The sequence below is a fragment of the Callorhinus ursinus genome, unplaced genomic scaffold (genome assembly GCF_003265705.2).
Source record: "Callorhinus ursinus isolate GAN/ISIS: 27379988/994484 unplaced genomic scaffold, GSC_fseal_2.0 scaffold39, whole genome shotgun sequence".
Taxonomy (NCBI): Eukaryota; Metazoa; Chordata; class Mammalia; order Carnivora; family Otariidae; genus Callorhinus; species Callorhinus ursinus.
In genome coordinates this window covers 2,998,383-3,020,280 of record NW_027397101.1, presented here as the reverse complement: position 1 = coordinate 3,020,280, position 21,898 = coordinate 2,998,383, and the positions used below count along the sequence as shown (strand labels likewise).

Below are 21,898 nucleotides of genomic sequence, written 5' to 3'. Positions count from 1 at the left end.
TACATCACACAATTATTTATATTTAGTTTTATATGTCATAACAAGGTGTGTTGAGGGAACTGTATAAAATAGTGGAAAAGAGTGACAGACAGGGAGTGGCTCTGCTTTTTCCATAGTTGTGTGGCTAAATCTACTAGGTCTGTGTCCTGGCCATCAGACCACACTAACAATGCTTTGCTAAAGTGGAATTCAAATTCTATATACACACACATTCACATTTATGTCTATATCTTTATATGTTGCAGGTTGATTCATTAAGGAGGATACTCTTTGAATAAAGTTTTATGTATATTACATGTATTTAATTTCTGTAAAATGTTAAAAAGTCTTAGGTAATTAGGTGTTGTCAGATATGCTTTTCAGACTAGGTGCTTTGGGATGGTCCTTGTTTTAAAATTACTTAAAATACTGTAATCTACCTTTTGGTGCTCACAGCCAGGGAAATTTTGACATTTATGAAATGGCAGTCCCTTGTTTATCTTAGTCAAGTTATCTCCCAAGGGCAAACTGCAAGAAGCCTGTGTGGTGCACCAGACTACCCTGTGAACTGCCTTCACATCTGTTTAATTTCGTTTAAACATGATAAGAAAACAAAACAAAAATCTCACAGCTCTCAATTTGTTTCTTTATCTGGTTGTAATAATTTCACATTCCGTGGCAGCTAGTATAAACAGCAGCAAACATGATCCATGATCTTGGAAAAAAGTAAATGTCGAGTATTTATTAAGAATCTATTATAGTGTCTTTATGTGCAGTCAAAACAGAAGGGGGTGTATCGGTATTCAATCTCTCTGACACATTACTTAGGCTCTGACTAAAAAAACAGTCTTTGCCTTCAGTGGCCAATTTAACATTACCATTTTCGTGACTATAGGCAGGCACATTACGACAAAGCAAAAAATAAATCAGCATGCTATTTTTTTTCTCCGCAGCTCTAGGCATCTAATTTATTGAAGTTTGGCCATGAGGTGCAATTTCCTTGTGCTCTGGGAGTCCAGCTGTGGTAACTGCTTGTCTTCCAGTTTCTTCTTATGGACTCTCCTGAGGTCAGGAAAAGGCTGTTTTACCGCGGTCCCTACGGACTGCTGCGACCCTGGTGCCACGTGGAGGAATTAAGAACCGCTCCTCCAGCGCACCTAACAGCCTCCTAAGGGGGGGGGGGTGATTGATGGTAGTGGGGGTGGGCGCCAGCTTAGTTCCGGGAAAAGGCAGGAGGCTCTAAATGGGACCGTACAGGAAGGTGAATCGCAGAGTGGGGAGCGGCCCGCGAACCGGTTCCGTTCGGTTGGAGGCCCGCTGCAGGCACAGGGCCCGCGACGCGTGCAGTCAGTCCTCCTCCCCCGACCTCGGCCGCGCCTTCCCCGCCCTACAGTACCTAACGCCGGCGCGCGCGCCCCGCCCTCCTTCCTGCGCACGCTCCCTCCTTGCCCACGCGCGCTCCCCGAGTCCCATCCCTGCTCAGGCCCGGGCGTGCCCCGCCCTCCCCCCAGCGCGTGCCCACACGGCCCGCGCGCACGCGCGCTCCGCCCTCCCTGCTGCCCGGCGCGCGCTAGCCCGCTGTCCCCGGGCGTGCGGTGGGCGGGGCGCCGCGCTGACGTTGCCCGGGATGCGGGCAGGGTCCGCCGCCGCCGCCGCCGCCTCCGCCTCCGCTGCCGCCGCCTCCGCCGCCTTCGCCGCCTTCGCCGCCTTCGCCTCGCCCGCCACCGGGGTTTGTATGAAAACACCGGGCGGCTGGCGGCGAGGAGTCCGCCGTTCTTCCAGAGAGCAGCCCCTGGTGCTGCCGACGCTGAGCCGGGTGCTGCGGCTCTGCCCAGTCCCTGCCAGCGCCCCGTCCTGAACCGGTGAGCGCCCCGCCGCCGTCCGGGCCGGCCGCCCCTCCGCTGCGGCTTTCCCGCCCGCCCGCTGCCTCTCCGCTCTCCCCCGGCCGCGGCTTCCCGGGGGCGGGAGAAGCGGGAAGGAGCGACGCCGGGCCCGCTGCGGTCTGCGTCCTGGGACCCCGCCGCCCCTCACCTGACAGGTTGTGTAACGCGTGTCTCTCGGGGGGAGTGGACGGGAGCTGGAGGGAAACCCCTGATGGTTTGGGGCTTTGGCTGGTTTCTGGAAAACGCTCCACATTGCCTCCACCCGCGGCCACTCGGTGGCCCCCGCCTCAATACCCGGCAGAGGGTCCTCGACGCAGTTTTCGGGCAGAGGCGGCTCCTGTGCCCTGCCCTTTTCTCTGGGGCTGGAAGCGCCGGTCACCGCGGTGTAGCGCGGAGCAGAGCCGAAGGGCGGCGGGCCGGGGGAGGGCGCGCGCCCCGCCTTCCCACCCCATCCTGGCACCCACCCCCTAGGTGTGCCTTGCTTTGCGGTGGGGTTGGTGTGGTATGCTACCGGCGGTGGCTAGATTTGCTTCCTTTCAGGGGGTGGTTTGGCCTGAAGTGTGTTCTCTGTTTACAAGTTGTCGCCTTTTGGGTTTGATTTGAACGTGAATCAGATCTCCCTAGATGACAGTGCAGAGTTTCCTTAGAGCCTTCCTTCCTGAGTTGCGGGCTCTTAATTAGTATTCAAGGACTCCTGCAACCCCAACGCCAAGGCATGCTTGTCTCTAAGGTTGTTGTTTCCCGCTTGTGACGGTTAAGCCTCTTACTAGTACCAGTGCAGTTTTGAATCGGTTTCCTGGGCATTTACCCATTATAGAATGGAGTTTTTATACATCTTAGCATAATCGATGTGAATGTTGATAATTTAAAGGCCGTTTCTTGTTTTAATACAGCTTGCCATTTCTTGTTTTAATATAGCTTGCTCAATTCAGTGCTTGAAGGTCCAGCGCTGCTGATGACCTAATGCATTGTAACACTTAGCGGATTTTTTTTTTTTTTTGGCAATGTTAATTCCTTGTGGGTGTTTTGTTTTTCTTCAGGTGTTTCATTATAATGCATGACAATTTGCAGTGAGAAAGGACATGAACAGTCTTCTTGATCACTCATTTTCACTTACCTTATATGTCTGTGTTGTAATCTTTATGTAAATCGAGTTATCACTTTAGTAACCTCTGAGTCCTTCTTAGAAATTGTCTTTTTTCCTGAGAAAACTAGAAAGTTATTTTCGTAATAGTGTAGTGGAATGTTTTCAGTTCAGTAGGCTAAAAAAGTAGTTTATTTCAGGCACTTTAAATGGTACCTATTTCAGAAAGTGCCAAATACTAATCAAAACCAAACAAAACCCTGGGAGATCTATAAGCATTTCCTATAATTGCTGTCATTAGTCCTGAAATTGCTGTGAGATAGCCATGTCTTATCTACTCCTTATTTTCTTGTTGTAATATGACTTCTTTAGTTTCCTATTCCACCTCGCTTGAGTTGGGTTCTACAATGAAGTTATAGATTCATTTTTAATGACCTCAAAACTCTGCCTTGAATTAATTGCTTCTACACTTACTTAGAACTGCAGTCTCACTTCGAACTCTGAAATGAAGGGGATAGATTTAGAGTTCTTCTTGTTATTAGCCAACAGTGCAAAACATTTAAGTGTTTTAATGTAATTTAAGCTTTTGTAGAAGCAATTTTTATAAAGCTTTTCCTGTTGAATTGAGGCATTATTCTCTTTGGAACAGTTTAGCTAGACTCCTATATAATAATGGTTTTTTTTATCTGCAACAGTAGAGGGAAGAGAGATCTAAGACTTTTTGAAATTACCTAATTTGTATTGGATTCTACATTTTGGAGTTTTCAATAAATCTCCACAGTATTCACCTTCCAAAATGTACTCTTGCTTAAGGTCGCTCAATACCTGGAAGCTGAATAGTGTTTGAGTAGTAATGGATGAAACTGTCAGAGGGCTCTCTCCAAGTTGGGAGCCTCCCTTAGGCAGTGGGTCTTGATGTGAATGACAGGAGTTGTTTAGAGTGACGTGGGATTTTAAATTTTATATTTTATTCTTGGTTACTGTGCCTCTGTACTATAATGTCGTGGTTAGGGGGTTGGGCTTCATAGCCAGCCTGGCTGGGTTCTAATTCTGGCTTTGCTTGAGGAAATTATTTATCCTCTTTGTGCTTAAGTTTTCTTAATTCCAAAAATGGGGGTAATAATGTTATACCCTTAAGATCTTGAATATTAAATGAGTTAATACACATAAAGTTCTTAGTCCACAGTGCCTGGCATGTAAATATTACTGCTACTGCTTTTCCTCACTTTTCCAAGGGCCCTAGTAAGCTGAAGAAGGACTTTAGGCTGATGGAGAATTATTACTGTAGAATAATTCCACTGTGACCCATTTGCTCCTTTGGGGCTAAGTGAGAGCTTAGTCTCACTATCCTGCCTTGGAAGCATGTAATTTAGTTTTAAATAGAACAGCTGGGTGCCCTGTGATGCTGCTGGAGAGGTGCTGAAGTATCCCTGTTTGTCCCTTCTGACAGAACCTTGGATTGTCTCCCTCATGGTGGTGGTGACTGCTATTTTAATCACCTGTTTTTGAGTTTGTGATTGCGTGTTTCTTTGACTGTCATGTCCTGCTATCAAAAATATCTATCAAACTATTAATAGGTATATATGAGTTTATCTGATCAAGATATTGTATGATGTTTCCAGGACATACAAAATCACTTTCATCTATGCATTCTTTTGTTTTCCTTATTGGTGTTAGTGAGTGAGGTTAGTTTTGATTTGACATTGTATTCCTTTTCAGCTTTCATGTAATTTTTCTAGGAAAGTTTTTTTTAATTAATGATTTTATGTACTTACTGTTCTTCATTTGCAGGGATCTAATATTAATACTCAGTTCTTTAAATCCGTTGTTTTCTAACTTTTGATTTCAAGACCCTTTTAAATTCTTAAGAATTATTGAGCACCCCAAAGAGCTTTTGTGGATTATGTCTGTAGTTACTGTATTATAAATTATAAATTAAAAAGATATATATAAATTTTATTAATTCCCTGAAATATGACAATAATATGTTAATATAAGCTTTTTTATTGAAAAATAAGTATTTTTCAAAATGAATAAGGCAATGAGAAGAGTGGTTTTGATTTACATTTTTCTCTAATGTCTGGTTTAATAGAAACATCTGGATTCTTCTATCTACTGCATTTAGTCAGTCTGTTGGCAATATGTTTTTTGGTTTGAAGTATATAGAAGGAGAAATCCAGCCTTACATAGCTAATGGCTGGAAAAGGGAGGGAGGCATTTTAATAGCCTTTTCAGATAGTAATGGATTTTCTTGTTTGGTATTACATCACAGCTCAACATGTGTTAGTTTTTTAGTTATTTGCAATGTGGAATCTGAGATCATATCAATGGACTTTTTTCATAATGTTCTATTAAAATCCCTTGGTCTGAACTTTGAATGAATCTTATATAATTATGCCTGAATTTGTAACATCATGCCTTGGTCCTTTTTAAGTATTGGTTCATTTATGAAGATCTTCCGAATGTTGACACATTTCGTATGTTATTAAAAAATCACATTTGTTCATATCACCACTTACCCTGTCAGAAACAAATTATTGGAAAGCTGTCCAGGTCATGACCTGATTGATGGTGGATATAAGTTTTCCAGAAATCTGATTTTTGCTTGAAAGCTCAAATTTTATCATTGGCAAGAAATATGACTGCCAGTTGTTTCCTAGAAGGGACAAGCAGATTTTGTTCATCTCTGAGAGAACCTCTGCCAGAATACTTAAGTCTGAATAACTGTAGTCATTCTTTCAAGTAAAAATGGTTTTTTTTTTTTTTTTTTGAGATTTTATTTATTTATTTGACAGCGAGAGCAGGAACACAAGCAGGGCGAGTGGCAGAGGGAGAAGCAGGCTTCTCACTGAGCAGGGAGCCCCATGTGGGGCTTGATTCCAAGACCCTGGGATCATCACCCAGGTGCCCCAAAAATGGTGTTTCATGAAAAAAGAGGCTAGTGTAAGCCCTCGGTTCAGTCATACAAGTACTTTACCTTGAGACAGCCGTCAGCTATTATACGCTTCATGTGTACTTACCGTATTGTCACATAGTATATTTAAAAAGATGTATATTCAAGGCCTGAGATTTAATAAAATAATCTTTACTATTTTTTTGAAAGATTTTATTTATTTGGGAGAGAGAGAGAGAGAGAGAGAGAGAGAGAGTGCACAAGCAGGGGGAGGGGTAGCGGAAGAGGGAGAAGCAGATTCCCCGCCAAGCAGGGAGCCTGATGTGGGGCTCTATCCCAGGATCCCTGGGATCATGACCTGAATCAAAGGCAGATGCTTAACTGATTGAGCCACCCAGATGACCCTTGAAGGACATTCTTAAGTGAAAAAAGTTTTTTTTTTTTTTTTCTTAATAGCTACTGGTACTTCATGGTGAAAAATATAATGACTAATAGTGCAGTTTGGTGCCAGTACCATAAGTTCTTCCAAGATGCCAGAAATGTTACACATCATTGCTTTTGTACCATTAGTATAAATGTTAATACAGTTAAAAGGGTTAATGATATTTTAGTGTTATTATGAAAATAGTTTTGACCTTGTGGACCCCCTAAAAAGGTGTCAGGACCCGAGGGGACCGTGGACCACATTTTGAGGACTTCTGGTATAAATCAGCTGATTCCTACCAAACTTTGATAAGGAAGGGAAGTGGTAGTGACAATCACTGGTCTGTTTTTGCTTCAGATTTTTGGGCTCCAGTAAAAGCCTTCCTGAATTTATTTTATTTTTTTTTTTAAAGCCCAGTAAAGGTTATTCACAGAAAGTTGAGGTTTCTTAAGGGTTTTAGTCAGGTGCTGATACAGGGGAACTATAGTATTAGTAATCTGAAATTACACTATCTAAAAACAAAAAAATTTGGGAGTACATATCCACACAAATGTTCAAATCTAATATTGGGGGGGTTTACATATTAGGCAAATAGTGAAGGCATAATGTGAAAAGCTCAACTGATACTGAGCTCTTAAGCTAAAATAAGCATTTTAGCTTCCCTTAATTTCTATTCATTTCTTATCTGTTCATGCTGAGGTCGAACCATCCTAAGGAGAGGTACCCAGCACTTGCAGTCCTTGCCTTACATGTTACCTTAGGCGGAAAGTGATTTAAGATTATGAAGATTATAAGGGTATAGGTAACATGGGGAATAAAAGTAATAAAATTTATGAAGGATTTAGGATAGAATAATGGTAATAAAAATGTGAACACTGTCTACATATGAGTTTAATGAATTGAAAAGGGTACTACTTTTGACAAGAATTTTCCAGATTTATTAATTTATTGTAGGCACAGTTTCTAGTTGCATGTAGAAGTGATGATGGATAATGCAAGACAGCAAACCTCTTTGACGAGCTTCTCTCCTAATTGCAAAGTAAGAGAATTTGACTCCCAAGTGATCTTTGAGGCTTCCTACCGCTCTAGAGTTCTGGGTTTTTTTCTTTGCCTGTAGAGAATGTCTTTTTCATTTGTTAATTCTATCTCATCAATTTTAATTTGTGTTTTCATTTGAAACTTACTTTTCCCAATTCTTAACATACTGATTTATATTCATATTTTTGGTTCATATTTTGATTTAAAAAATTTACTTTTAAAATTATGGCTATATATATATATATAATATAAAAATTAGCATTTAAACCTTTTTTTTTAAAAGATTTTATATATTTATTTGACAGAGAGCAAGAGAGAGCACGAGCAGGGGGAGCGGCAGGCAGGCAGAGGGAGAGGGAGAAGCAGGTTCCCTGTTGAGCAGGGAGCCGGAAGCGGGGCTCGATCCCAGGACCCTGAGATCATGACCTGAGCTGAGGGCAGATGCTCAACAGACTGAGCGACCCAGGTGCCCCTCATTTAAACCATTTTTAAGTATGTAGTTTATTGGAATTAAGTACATTCATATTGTTGTGCAACCATCACACCATCTTCAGATTTTTTTTGTCTTGCAAAACTGAAACCTTGTACCCATTAAACAGTAACTCCTCATTTCCTCCTTCCTGTAGCCCCTGGCAACCACCATTTTACTTTCTCTCTCTATGAATTTGACTGCTTTAAGTACCTTTTATGAGTAGAATCATATAGTATTTGCCCTTTTGTGACTGGCTGTTTCATTTAGCATTGTCATCAAGATTCATCAGAATTTCCTTCTTTTAGAGCTGAATAATGTTCCATTGTTTGTATATACCACATCATCTGTCAGTGGACCCTTGCGTTGCTTCATCAACCTTTGATTGTGAATAATGCTGCTATGTACATGGTGTACAAATACTTCTTCGAGACCCAGCTTTCAGGTCTTTTGGGTACATATTCAGAAGTGGAATTGCTGGGTCATATGGTAATTCTATTTTTAAGTTCTTGAGTCACAACCCATACTGTTTCCATAGCAGCTGCACCATTTTACATTCACACCAGTATATGAGGGCTCCAATTTCTTCACATCCTTGTAAACACTTGTTTTCCGTGTGATTGGTCTTTTTTTGCGCGGGGTGGTGGTGGTGGTGGTAGTGGTGGTGTGTGGAGTCATTCTAATGGTTGTGAGGTGGTAGGTGTATTGTGGTTTTGATTTGCATTTATGCTGCTGAATTTTGTTTGCTGCTATTTTGTTGAGGAGTTGTACATCAGTGTTCATAAAGGATATTGATCTGTAGTTTTCTTGTAATGTCTTTGTTTGGCTTTGGTATCAGGGCAGTGCTGGCCTCATAGAATTAATTAGGGAGTATTCAATTTTTTGGAAGAATCTGAGAAGGTTTGATGTTCTTTAAATGTTTTGTACAGTTCACTAGTGAAACAATCAGATCTGGGGCTTTTCTTTTTTGCGAAGTTTTTGATTACTCATCCAGTCTCCTTAATAGTTATGAATCTATTCAGATTTTCTGTTTCTTTTTGTTTAATTTTGGTAGGTTTTGTGTTTCTAGGAATTTGAAATTTCATTGAGGTTACTCATTTTGTTGGTGCACAATTTTTCATACTATTCACTTAAAATCCTTTTTATTTCTGTAGAATCAGTAGTAATGTCTTCACTTGCTTTCTTGATTTTAATAACTTGAGTCTATGTTTTTTCTTAAGTTTATAAAGGTTTGTTAATTTCATTAATCTCTTTAAAGAACCAATTTTTTTAATTTGATGATTTTCTCTAATTTTCTATTCTCTATTTTATTTATCTCTGCTGTAATCATTATATTTTCCTTTTGCTAGCTTTGTGTTCTTCTTTTTCTAGTTTCTTAATTTGTAAAGTTAGGTTGTTGATTTGAGGTCTTTATTTATTTATTTATTAAATTTATTTGAGATAGAGCAAGAGCAAGCGAGAGAGAGGGAGAGAGAATATGAGTGGGGGAGGGGCAGAGGGAGAGGGAAAAGCAGGCTCCCTGCTGAGCAGGGAGCTTGATGCGGGGCTCCATCCCAGGACCCTGGGATCACGACCTGAGCCGGAAGACTCAGGCTTAATTGACTGAGCCAGCCAGGTGCACGCCCCGCCCCTTTTTTTAAATTTATTTTTTTAATGTGTTTATAGCTGTAAACTTCCCTCCTAGCACTGCTTTTCTGTATCCCATAAATTTTGGTATGTTTTGTTTTCATTTATCTCATTTCCCTTGATCTTTTCTTTGACCTATTGGTTGTTAAGGAGTGTGTTGTTTAATTTCCACAAATTTGTGAATTTTCCAGTTTTCCTTTCTTATTTATTTCTAACTTCATCCTGTTGTGGTTGGAGAAGATACATTGTATAATATCTATCTTTTAAAATCTGTTAAGACCGAATTTGTGGCCTAAAAGATGGTCTATCCTGGAGCATATCCCATGTGCATTTGAGAAGAACATACATATTCTGTTGTTAGGTAGTGTTTTATATATGTCTGTTATCTCTAGTTGGTTTATAGTGTCGTTCAGGTCCTCTCTTTACGTATTTCTCTTATGTCTGGTTGTTCTATCCATCACTGACAGTGGGTATTGAAGTCTCCAACAATTACTATAGAACTGTTTTATCCCTTTAATTCTGTCAATTTTTGCTTTTTGTATTTTGATGGTCTGTTATTAGGTATGTGAATGTTTATAAGTGTTTATCTTTCTGCTCTCTTGAACCTTTTATTAATAATTAATGTCCTCCTTATAATCTTTTTCAATTTAAAGTCTGTTTTGTCTGATGTTAGTATAGCCACCCCATATTGCTTTTGGTTACTATTTGCATGGAATATCTTTTTCTATCTTTTTACTTTCAACCTATTTGTGCCTTTATATTTAAATGAGTCTCTTGTAGAGAGAATATTGTTGGATTATGTTTTTTAAATCCGTTCTGCCATTCTCTGCCTTTTCACTGGAAGTTTTAATCCATTCACATTAAAGTAATTACTGGTAAGGAGTAACTTCTGTCATTTTGCTGTTTGTTTTTTATATGCCTTATGACTTTCTGAGTCTCTCATATCTTGTATATTTTGATTTTTGTTGAAGCTGTTTGGCTGTGATACTTTCCTTAAAAGACAGACAAAACAAACCTTTTTAGTGGGTCAGTCATAAGTTAGAGGCAAGGAAAATGTGTGTTTCAAGGCAAGAATTTTAATTTGAAGTATCATTTATATAGACTTAGGAATTTTGGCATTTGTTTAAATCTAAAAATAGTTGGAATATGAGTTGAGGGAAGTGTTATATTAAATAAATTATTATTATTTAGTTAGATTGAAGTGTGGTGTGATTCTGCTCACCCAACAGTAAAACCTTATTATTTGTAGTATAATTAAAACATCACATAGCAAATTAGACCTTCTATAAGTGCTGAAACATCTTTGTGGGGCAGTGTGTGAACTATCCAAACTTGTGTTTTTAATGAGGATGCCTGACAAAGAAAGGAAAAGGTATAACTTTTATAGGTTTACTCTTACCCCCAGTCTTTTGGTAAAATTAATGACAATAATGTAGGTGAAATAAATTTGCCTGTTTGCAGATTGGGCTAAAACATTCACAAAGTACAGTTGACCTGTAAACAAAATGGATTTGAATTGTGTGAGTCTACTTATCTGCAGGGTTTTTTTTTGATTAATACAGTACTGTAAACATATTTTCCGTTCCTTATGATTTTATTAATATTTTCTTTTCTTTAGCTTACTGTATTGTAAGGACCCTGTATATAATACATATAATGCAAAATATGTGTTACTTTGACGATACAGTATATAATATGTGTAACACACAAAAATATGTGTTAATTGACAGTTTACATTATCGTTAAGATTTCTGGTCAATAGTGGGCTATTTTTTTTTGAAAGATTTTATTTATTTATTTGAGAGACAGAGAATGAGAGAGAGAGAGCACATGAGAGGGGGGAGGGTCAGAGGGCGAAGCAGACTCCCTGCTGAGCAGAGAGCCCGACGTGGGACTCGATCCAGGGACTCCAGGATCATGACCTGAGCCGAAGGCAGTCACTTAACCAACTGAGCCACCCAGGCGCCCAATAGTAGGCTATTAATAGTTAAATTTTGGGGGAGTCAAAAATTTTATGTGGATTTTTGAGTGCATGGGGGTCTGTGTTTGCCCCAATCCCGTTTTGTGTAAGAGTCAGCTATAATTGAATGGCATATGAATAAGGTAACTGGATGAAAATGTATACCTTAGTAATTTAGAGTAGGTTAATGTTTATGGATGTATAGATTAGTATATGCAGACTACGTCCAACATAAATGTTTCTCTCAATTTAAATGGAAATAATCTTTATATGCTTTTTGCTGGGAATGTTATTCCTCTTTCTTAGACAACAGATATTATTTACCTCCTTCCCTTAAAGTTTCTCTTTTCCTTCAGTAATGTTGCCAGAGATATGGTCATATTCTTTGGGATTTTTTTTTCCAGTAATCAGGATTTACAGTTTTCCATCACATTGACACAACTGGTGTGGGGGAATAGTAGCTTCCTTATGTTCTTAAGAAGTGATTTCTTCTTTTCAGATCATGAAACAATTAGAGAAAACTGACAAAAGATGATGCTTTTTCAATGTACTTGTTTCCCACTTCCCCACAGTAGAACCAACTACCCAGATCTGTAACTGTAGTCCTTCCTTAGTTGTCCACATCCACTCCAACAAGAATGTCTAATTTTTAACAGCAAAGGTAATCATTGTTGACTAGAGCAGAGCAATGTTTCCCCAAAGTTTTTAAATAGTGGAAGCTTTTTGCCTAATGATATCTTGTAGGGAGGCCCAGTTGTGAACAGATTAAAGTTCAATAATGAAGTTGTTCTGGTTTAATGGGAATAGGACCAAGTGGTTTAAACAAGGCAGGTCAGAAGGGAATTCTGTTTCCTCAGATTGTATTTAAAAGATTTAGGTTGGACTTTAGAGTGAATAGTGTATGTTTCTTTGCATTTTTTCTTATTTTTTGTAGCAGTTTGATTTGAAATAAATTAAAAACCATGTATATTTGAAGTATTTATATATTTAGAATATAGAACCTTAATTTTAAGGTGTGTGTGTCACAATTTCTTTCATTGCTTCTGTGTGGAATGACAATTAGGACAACTTACATGTATGACGTTTAATGCCTCGTGTGTGTATGCATACTTACTTGGCTGATGATCTTGATTTTAGGCTTAAGCCTGTGAGAGCAGAGCTCTTCAGTTTTGATGCCCTGGGTTCTGGAACTAGCTCTAGTTGAGAGCAAAAGATGAGAATCTAAAAAAATTCAGAAAATCCAACATTTTTACTTTCCTTGAGCTAGGGTATATTATATAAAATTGCTTGGTTTTCTTTGTGCGTGGGCTAGGTTGAGCAAGTTGATCTTGCTTGTATGATTTTCTGCTAAGGTCAAATTCCCACTTATATCTAGTTCAAGCCATCTTTAAATATATTAAAAAAGTCAACTCATACAAACACTTCCCCCAGGAAATGTATACTGTGGATTTTTATGTACAGCCAGCAGGGTTTGTTTTTGTTTTTTTAATCTCTGCGGGATGAATAACTTAGAATACATTTCCTAAAGACCCAGGTGGGTCTGTAGTTTTGCTTTTGTGTAAAAGGATGTTATATTTTATCATGGAAATCCGGCACTGAACTACAGAGGATGTAAGCCCCTGACCCTAATTTAAGGATGGGTTGAATTAGAAGGTTCTGGTAGAGACTAAGGTTTGTTTTTTTTTTAACAGCTTTATTGAGATATAACTCACATACTGTACAATTTTCATTTTACAGTATGCAATTCAGGGTCCTTTAGTATATTCATAGAGTTGTGCAACTGATACAGTTTTTGGAATGTTGGTGTTGGTGGGGTCTGGAGCTGACGTCCAAGAAAGAATTCTTGAGATGTGTCTTTGGTGCCAAATGGTGGTTTCATTAAAGCACGGGGACACGACCCATGGGCAGAATGAGCTGCTGGGGCTGTTACCTGCTGCTGCTGAGGCTCCCTGATGCTGGGGGGTGGGTTGGCAGGAGGAGCTGATTATATACCTTGGGGATGGGGGACATAAAGATGAGGGAAGTTGCAGAAGGACTTTCTATATGCTAAAGAAGACTCACAGGATCCTGGAGGAATGTTATAATCTGCCTCTCCCAAGTATTAGTCAATGGACTGCAGGTAATAAGGACATTTAATTTTATCTACATTTTCTTCTGTCTTTGTTTCCCACATCACAATTATAACCACAGTGAATTTTAGAACATTTTTATTGCCCCCAAAAGAAACTCCACATCCTTTTAGTGTTTCCTACCTCCTCCAACCCATTGTCTCCTAGTCCTAGGTAACCATTAATCTACTTTCTGTCTGTATAGATTTACCTATTCTGGATATTTCATATAAATGGAATCATATAATGTTGTGGTCTTTCATGATTGGCTTCTTTTACTTAGCATAATATTTTCAAAGTTTGTTCATATAGCACATACTAGTACTTTGTTTCTTTTTATCACTGAATAATACTCCATTGTATGGCTATACGACATTTTATTTATCCATTCATTGGTTGGTGGACGTTTGGGTTATTCCCATTTTTTGGTTATGAATAATGCTGCTCTGAACATTTGTGTACAAATTTTTGTGTGGACATGTTTTCATTTCTTTGGGTATATACTTAGAAATGGAATAGCTGAGTCACACGGTCACTTTATGTTTAACCTTTTGAGGAACTGCTAGATAGTTTTCAAAGCAGCTGTACCATTTTACATTCCCATCAGCAATGTTTGAGGGTTCTAGTTTCTTATATCCTTGCTAATGCTTGTTATTGTCTGTATTTTTTTTATTATAGTCATTCTAGTGGGTGTGAAGTGGTATCTCATTGCAGACTAAGTTTTTAAGTAGTGGTTAAGCATGACCAGAGTGATAATACTCTAAGATGGAGTTAATATTACAATTAAAGTATTTAATAGGCTGACCTAGGAATATAATCATCAGAAGCGATTCTTAACCCTGGCTATGCATAATTAGTATCACTTACTAATTAAAAACAATGTCATAGATTTATCTAATCTTTGAAGGTATTGTATGATTTTTTCCCACAAAATTCTTTATTGAAAAAGAATTGAAGTCTGAGTTGTGGAGAACAGAATTCACTCTAGATTACCTTAAGTAGAGAGGGCTTATTTACTTTAGGGTGCTAAATAGTTTAAAGAATTGTTGGGATGTATTGGTCTGGGTCCAATCAGGAAATAGACACGTAACTTAACAGGGAAAAATTAATGTAAAAATTGTTTGGCTATAACAGGGATTAGAGAATTGCTTTATCAGCAAGAAGTAAAGATAGCTCTAAAGAATAGGGGAATAGTTGATATGAAGACCACTTACTACTCCCAGGGCTGAGATAGAGTGGGCCCCTCCCCCCACTGAAGACTTGTTGGAAAGGGCAAGGTCAAGGTTGGAAGGGGCAAGGTTAAGGCAAGTAGGTGTGGTGTGACACTAGTGTAATTTCCTGCGTGTTCGCCCTCTAGGGTACCAGGGAAAGCTGTTCACAGGAAGAGGTCTCACCAGAGGCAGTCTGCTACAGAACAGCTTAGGATCCTGTTGGAGAAGTTCCATGTCCTGTAGGAGCCTGGTGCCGTAGAAGCCATCCTTGTTGCAGGAATAGGGCCCAGAGAAGCCTTGCCTGCTGCAGCCAAGTGAATACCCTGGAGCCAGGAAGCAAAATCCTTTTCCTCTGCGATCTCTTTCCACTGCCCTCTTTTGACAAAGCTTTATATCTTGCCAGCTGGCAAAGAAATTAGTATTTTAAGGGCGCAAATCCATTTTCACAGAGCAGGCAAAAAGGTTGAATTTGGAGATGAGGGGCAATAAATCAATATCTGGCACAGGTGTTAAGTGGTTTACAGAATTGTTTGGAGATTTAAAGAAAGAGATTCTAGGTTGAGCTCTAAGCAACAACTCCCAAATACCCTACGTGAAACTGAGAAACCAAGGGAGATATTGTCTCTTTTATGATTAAGAGATTTCCTTTCTGTGAAATTGCTTCTAGATCTTCATTGCTAGAACCACACTGATGTTTTAAATTAGGAAACTGTTGCCTCCACAACTGGGGATGCTTACAGCTTTCGGCATCTGGCCCAGCTTCTTTCAAAATGTCTACTGTTCATGAAATTCTCTGCAAGCTCAACTTGGAGGGTGATCGCTCCACACCCCCAAGAGCATACAGGTTGGTCAAAGTGTACACCAATTTTGATGCTGAGTGTGATGTTCTGAACATAGCCATCAAGACCAAAGGTATGGATGAGGTCACTATTGCCAACATTTTGACCAACTGCAGGATGAGGTCACTATTGCCAACATTTTGACCAACTGCAGCAATGAACAGAGACAGGAATTACAACTGAGAATATGTACGGTTACAGGTCAGGCCATGCTAGCCCTGAGTACCAAGTCGGTGACCAGGGTGCCCATATGTAGTTCAAGAAATATGCTTTTTGTTTCTTTGTGATATGTGAAAACTTCTAAAGTGCAGGGTCCAGAGCAGAGGCCCCTCTTGCCCAGGTCTAAGGTACTGCCCCTATGTTTCCTGTCCTTGGCTACAAACAAAATTATGATAAACATTGTCATTTCTTTCCCCTTAAGGACCTGTGAAGAGTATCTCTGAGATACCTACTCAGGAGTCAAATTGTTGGGATATAAAGTATTTTTAATTTCACTGAATATTGATTGCTCTCTACAACAGCTATACTAGTTTACACTCCCTTCTGAAATAATAAAGATTTTCTCTATTATTTCCTGCAAATATGTCATTTTTCAAAACCAAAATGATACCCATTTCACAGTTTGAACTTCTCATTTGTCTAGTTTGGTACTGATCTATTGGCTGAATCTTTTAGGCAAGGTTGTCTAACCAGTAACCGCTCAATTATACCAGCATCTGAGTCTTATTTCTGCCTCCTTCATTCAGTTAATATATTTGTTTATCTAGAGCACAGACTTTAGCAAACTATTAAGAACTGTTCCAGGCATTGGGGGACCCAAAGACAAATGAGGCTTAATCCCTTACACTCAAGGACCTTGGAGTCTGGAAGATGTAATAAGAAAACTACTCCAAGACCTTGTAGAAGTCAAGATTTACTGCCATTTTTACTTGTTCTTTTACAAATCAATTCTATCGAAAGAAAGTTAGGTTAATCTGAAAATACATGTCTCAGACTCTCACTTCTAATAATGTGTTTACTTGATAAGAGCACATAAATGATACTTTGAATAATCCTTTCCTGAATCCTTATGACATGCTGGAGAGCATCAAAAGGGAGGTCAAAGGAGACCTGGAAAATGCTTTCCTGAACCTGATCCAGTACATTCAGAACAAGCCCTTAAATTTTGCTGACCAACTGTATGACTCCAAGAAGGGCAGAGGGACTTGTGATGAAATCCTGATTAAATCTTAAAAAAAATTTTTTTAAGTCATCTCTGCACCCAACGTGGTGCAAACTCATGACCCTAAGATCAAGAGTCACATGCTCTACGGACTGCGCCAGCCAGGTGTCCCTATAAAGTCCTGATTAGAGTCATAGTATCTTTCACAGTGAAGTGGACATGTTGAAAATTAGGTCCGAGTTCAAGAGAAGGTACGGCAAGTTCTTGTACTACTGCATCCAGCAAGACACCAAAGGCAACTACCTTCGAGTGCTGCTGTACTTGTGTGGTGGGGATGACTGAGGCCCATGATGGCATAAGCATCCAGCAGTGGTGCTCCTTTGTTTCTAGCTAACAGTTCCAGAAAATAGCTTGTGACCAACAGTCTTTGAGGATGATGTTAGCATTGCCCCCTCATCTTTATTTCAGTTGCCTAAGCATGGCCTGCCTCTCATGTCTAGTCTCTCCTATTAGCCAAAGAAATGAACATTCCAAGGAGTTGGAAGTGAAATCTGTAATGTGAATCACTTTGCCTCTTGTGTACCATGTCATAAACAGGTGAATAACTGAATTTTTACTTTATAAAAAAAATAGTAAGATCAGGAAACTATGGTGGTCAGGAGGCTATGGTGATCAGGAATGCCCTGCTGTACTTACTAGCTTAGAACCACAGTGGACCAGGACCTGTTGTAGTCTGCACCAGCCCTGCCTACTCGTCTTGCTCTTTCTTTATACCCTCAATGGTCCATGAAATAATTTTCAGGTCTCAGGGAATTCCTCCATAAAAATTAGAACATCTACAGCTGCGATATTAGTGTGAAGAGAAAGTTTAGATATATTTGTTTTTTGATCACCTATTCAATTCATTGGTGAAGGAAGTATCTTCTGTCTTAAATAGTATGAGATGGCTACTACCTGACATTGACCAGATGATATTAACAACAGTTTTTTAGTCATATATTCACAACTGGGGAGTGGAGGATACTGCATGTCTCATGGGGGTTGCACTTGGGAATAGAGTGAACCAGTCACAGAGGCCATGGCAGGCAGGCTGTGTAATAACAAAAGGATTAAGTAACAAGGACTACTACCCTCTCGGGAGGATGTGATTCCTTTGTTTGAATAATTCTCAGGGCTGACAGCTTGAGGACTGAGTGGAGTGTAGCTGATACAGCTGATGGTGGAACTAGCTGGGTGAAGTCTTTCGTGCTAGATGGGAGTACATATGGCAAAACATTAGGCCTTTGGGGCCCTGTGAGGCTCAAAGCTGGTGGGGCAGCATTTGAAATTTTAGGTCTATGTAATAGTACTCCAGTGATGATTGTTAATGCTCTTTTGAAAGAGAGTATCTTCCTGTGCATGTGAATCTCTATCCCCCCCCCAAAAGGATATAAGCTCTAATGTGAGTTAGTAATGCAGGTAGGAGAAACAGGTTTTCCATTTCTTAAATTTCCCACTTTATATAAGTAGGCCTAGGAGTCTTACCACAGCTTTTTACTACACAAGATATTAATAAATTATGGCTTGTCGTATATGATGTATACAAGAGTAGTTTTATTTTTCTTTATTTAAAGCACACACAAAAAAACTTTAGTGAACCTTAAATGAAAAGTAAATAGGTAGTTAAACTTACCTTACCATTCTGGAAACTGTTGTTTTTCCTTTTCATGATTTTTAAAAACCTCATATGGTGAAGATAATAAATTTCTATTAAATAACTGACTTCAGCTAAAATGGGATTTAGTTTTTTTTTTAAATTTTTTTTTTTTAAGATTTTATTTATTTATTTGAGAGAGCGAGAATGAGAGATAGAGAGCACGAGAGGGAAGAGGGTCAGAGGGAGAAGCAGACTCCCCGCTGAGCAGGGAGCCCGATGCGAGACTCGATCCCGGGACTCTGGGATCATGACCTGAGCCGAAGGCAGTCGTTTAACCGACTGAGCCACCCAGGCGCCCTTTTTAAATTTTTTTTTAAATTTTTTTTTTTTTAAGATTTTATTTATTTATTTGAGAGAGAGAGAATAGTTTTTTTTTTTTTTTAAAGATAGGCTTGGGGTACCTGGGTGGCTCAGTTGGTTAATTGTCTGCCTTCGGCTCAGGTCTTGACCCCAGGGTCCTGGGATCAAGCCCTGCATCGGGTTCCCTGTTCAGCGGGGAGTCTGCTTCTCCCTCTCTCTCTCTCTGCCTCTCCCCGCTGCTCATGCTCTCTCTCTCTCCCCCTCAAATAAATAAATAAAATCTTAAAAAAAATAAAGATAGGCTTGATGGACTTAATTTAAATAAATAATGTAAGCTAATTTTTAAATAATTTTCTATTGTGGTAAAACATACCTAACATAAAATTTGCTATTTTAACCATTTTTAAGCTTTTGATTCAGTGGCATTAATTTTAATTACATTCACAAAGTTGTGCAGCCATCACCACTATTTCCAAAATTTTTTCACTGCAAACAGAAATTCTGTAATTATTAACAGACTGTGACTATTTCCTCTTGCCTCCAGCCCTTGGTAAACTTCTAATCTACTTTATATCTCTATGATTTGCCTATTCTAGATATTTCATATAGGTGGAAACATATATTCTTTTGTTTCTGGCTTATTTCACTTAATGTTTTCAAGGTTTGTGTTAGAGTGTATGTGGAAGTTTATTCCTTTTTATGGCCAAATAGTATTCCATTGTATTTATATACCACATTTTGTCTGTTCATCTGTTAGTGGACACTTGACTTGTTTTTGCCTTTGGCTATTGTGAATAATGCTTCTATGAGCATTAATGTACAATTATCTGTTCAAGTCCCTGTTTTCAATTCTTTTGGGTGTAAACTTATTTACCATTTTTAAAATTACAGACATCCTAGTTGGTATGAACTAATATTGTGATTTTGATTTGCATTTCTGTAATGACTAATGATGTTGGGCATCTTTGCATGTGCTTATAGGTCATTTGAATATTTTCTTTGGAGAAGTGTCTATTTAAGTCCTTTGCTCATTTAAAAAAAATATTTTTAATTAATCTCCACACCCAACATGGGGCTTGAGCTCAGAACCCCGAGTTACATGCTCCACCAACTGAGTCAGCCAGGTGCCTCTCAAGTCCTTTTGTTCATTTTTGAATTGAGTTATCTTTTGGCTGTTGAATTGTAGGAGTTCTTTATATATTTGGCTATTAAACTCTTATCAGATATATAATTTGCAAATATTTTCTTCCATTCTGTGTTTTTCACTTTCTTGTTAATGTCCTTTGATGCATAAAATTTTTAATTTTGAAGTCCACTTTGTCTTTTTTTTTTGTTGCTTGTGCTTTTGTCGCTGTCACTGAGAATCTCTTGCCAAATCCAAGGTCATGCAGATTTATCTCCATGTTTTCTACCATGTTTCTACTACTGATATTTGGGTCACTGACCCATTTTCAGTTAATTTTTATAATATGGTTTGAGTACCAGCTTCATTCTGTTACATGTGTCCAGTTGTCCCAGCAAAGAAGGGACTACAGGCATACCTCATTTTATCGTGCTTCACTTTATTACGTTTTGCAGATACTGTGTTTTTTATAAATTGAAGGTCTGTGGCGATGCTGCATCTAGCAAAACTATCAGTACTATTTTTCCAACAGCATTTGCTCACTTTGTGTGTTTTGGTAATTCTCACGTTATTTCAGACTTTGTAATTATTTGTTATGGTGATCTGCGATCATTGATTATGACTTGATGAAAGCTTAGAGGATGGTTAGCACTTTTTTAACAATAAAGTACTTTTTAATTAAGGTATGCACATTGTTTTTTTAGACATTGTGCTATTACACACTTAATAGACTATCAGTATAGTATAGACATAATTTTTATGTGCACCGGAAACTAAAAAAATCGTTTCACTTGCCTTATGGTGATAATTGCTTCATGACAGTGGTCTGTAACTGAACTTGCAATATCTCTGAGGCATGCTCGTATTCTTTCTTCATTGAGTGGACTGGGTACCCTTGCCAAATATCAGCTGGCCATAGATGTGTGCATTTATTTCTAGACTTTAATGTATATTCTCTTGGCCTGCTTTTCTCTTTTTGCCAGTACCACTTTAAATGATTCTAATTAACGTTATTTACAATGTGAACATTAACAGTGTCAAATAGCAAAGCTACTAAAAACCATAGGTTAAAATAATATTAATAAAAATTGAGCCTAAGACATAATTTATACCAGAATTTGGGAAAAACCCAAACTTTTTTTTTTTTAACTAACTTGAATGAGGTTCAAATATAGGTCCAGAAGTTATAAATGATTATATGTGTTGATTTTTTTATGAAAAGGCTTTATACAATAAAATTGTTATTTTTTAAAACTAAAAGAATGAAGTTTATCTCCCATATGAAACTTGTTTTTGTTTTCTTTTGAATGTTTTCTATGTTGAACTTGAAATAACCGTTCACAGATTTCATTTTCAACTGACAGAAGATGATTTCTTCCTTGCTCTTGATATTTCTTAAAAAACAAAAATATTTCTTACATGAGAAGTTGAAAACCTGTAGCCATATGTTCATTACTTTCCTATGATTTCCAGACAGTACTCTTTCATAGAAATCCAGAACTTTTTTAGGGACAGATCAATAAATCTCATCTTGAACGTGTAATCAGACCACAGCACATAAAATTATTCTTCCTCAAAGTCAAGTTCTCAGCCTTAGCAGAAGATACAGAGAAAGGGCCCCTCATTCCGTCTTATATTTGTTTGAAAATAAGAAAATCTTGTTTAATTTTGCTTTTTAATTTTGTTCCTCTGGGTCAGCTAGACTTGAGATTTGTAGATACCCCTTTTCACTCTCAAACCCAAGCAGCAATAGGAGCAATTTTATGACTTTCTTTTGTCACATGATTTTTTTTCCCAAGAATCTTGTCACTTGAAGTCAAAATATTTTCTCTAAGGTCTTGTAGAGAGTTGTTCACTTGTTTCATGTGATAACAAGTGTTTGCTAAGTTGTCTAGTTTCAGTAGCCATACTTTGTCCTCCAAGCACTTAGCCTACTGTGTTTGTGAAAATACTCTGCACTTCACCTTTCAACTCAGACAGCTATTGAGAACTCTTCATCCACCAAAGCCACTGGACTTCTGCATATAGTGGGAGATTTATATGCTCTTTGTTCAGGTTGTAACATAGTTCTTTAAACATTTTTGAGTGAACAATTTTTGTTTA

The 21,898-nt window shown here is 38.6% G+C and overlaps 1 protein-coding gene across 5 annotated transcripts in view; it reads left to right on the top strand.

The window, feature by feature from the left end:
- Positions 1-1,640: 1,640 nt before the first annotated feature.
- Positions 1,641-21,898, top strand: part of AGTPBP1 (ATP/GTP binding carboxypeptidase 1) — a 161,054-nt gene continuing 140,796 nt past the window's right edge. For 3 of the 5 annotated variants that reach the window (XM_073880686.1, XM_073880685.1, XM_073880687.1), the window contains exon 1: positions 1,641-1,841. The gene's annotated coding sequence lies outside the window, so the exon portion shown is untranslated. Of the gene's footprint in view, positions 1,842-1,934; positions 2,018-21,898 lie in introns of those variants that run through there. The other 2 variants (XM_025851632.2, XM_025851633.2) reach the window with 2 other exon arrangements.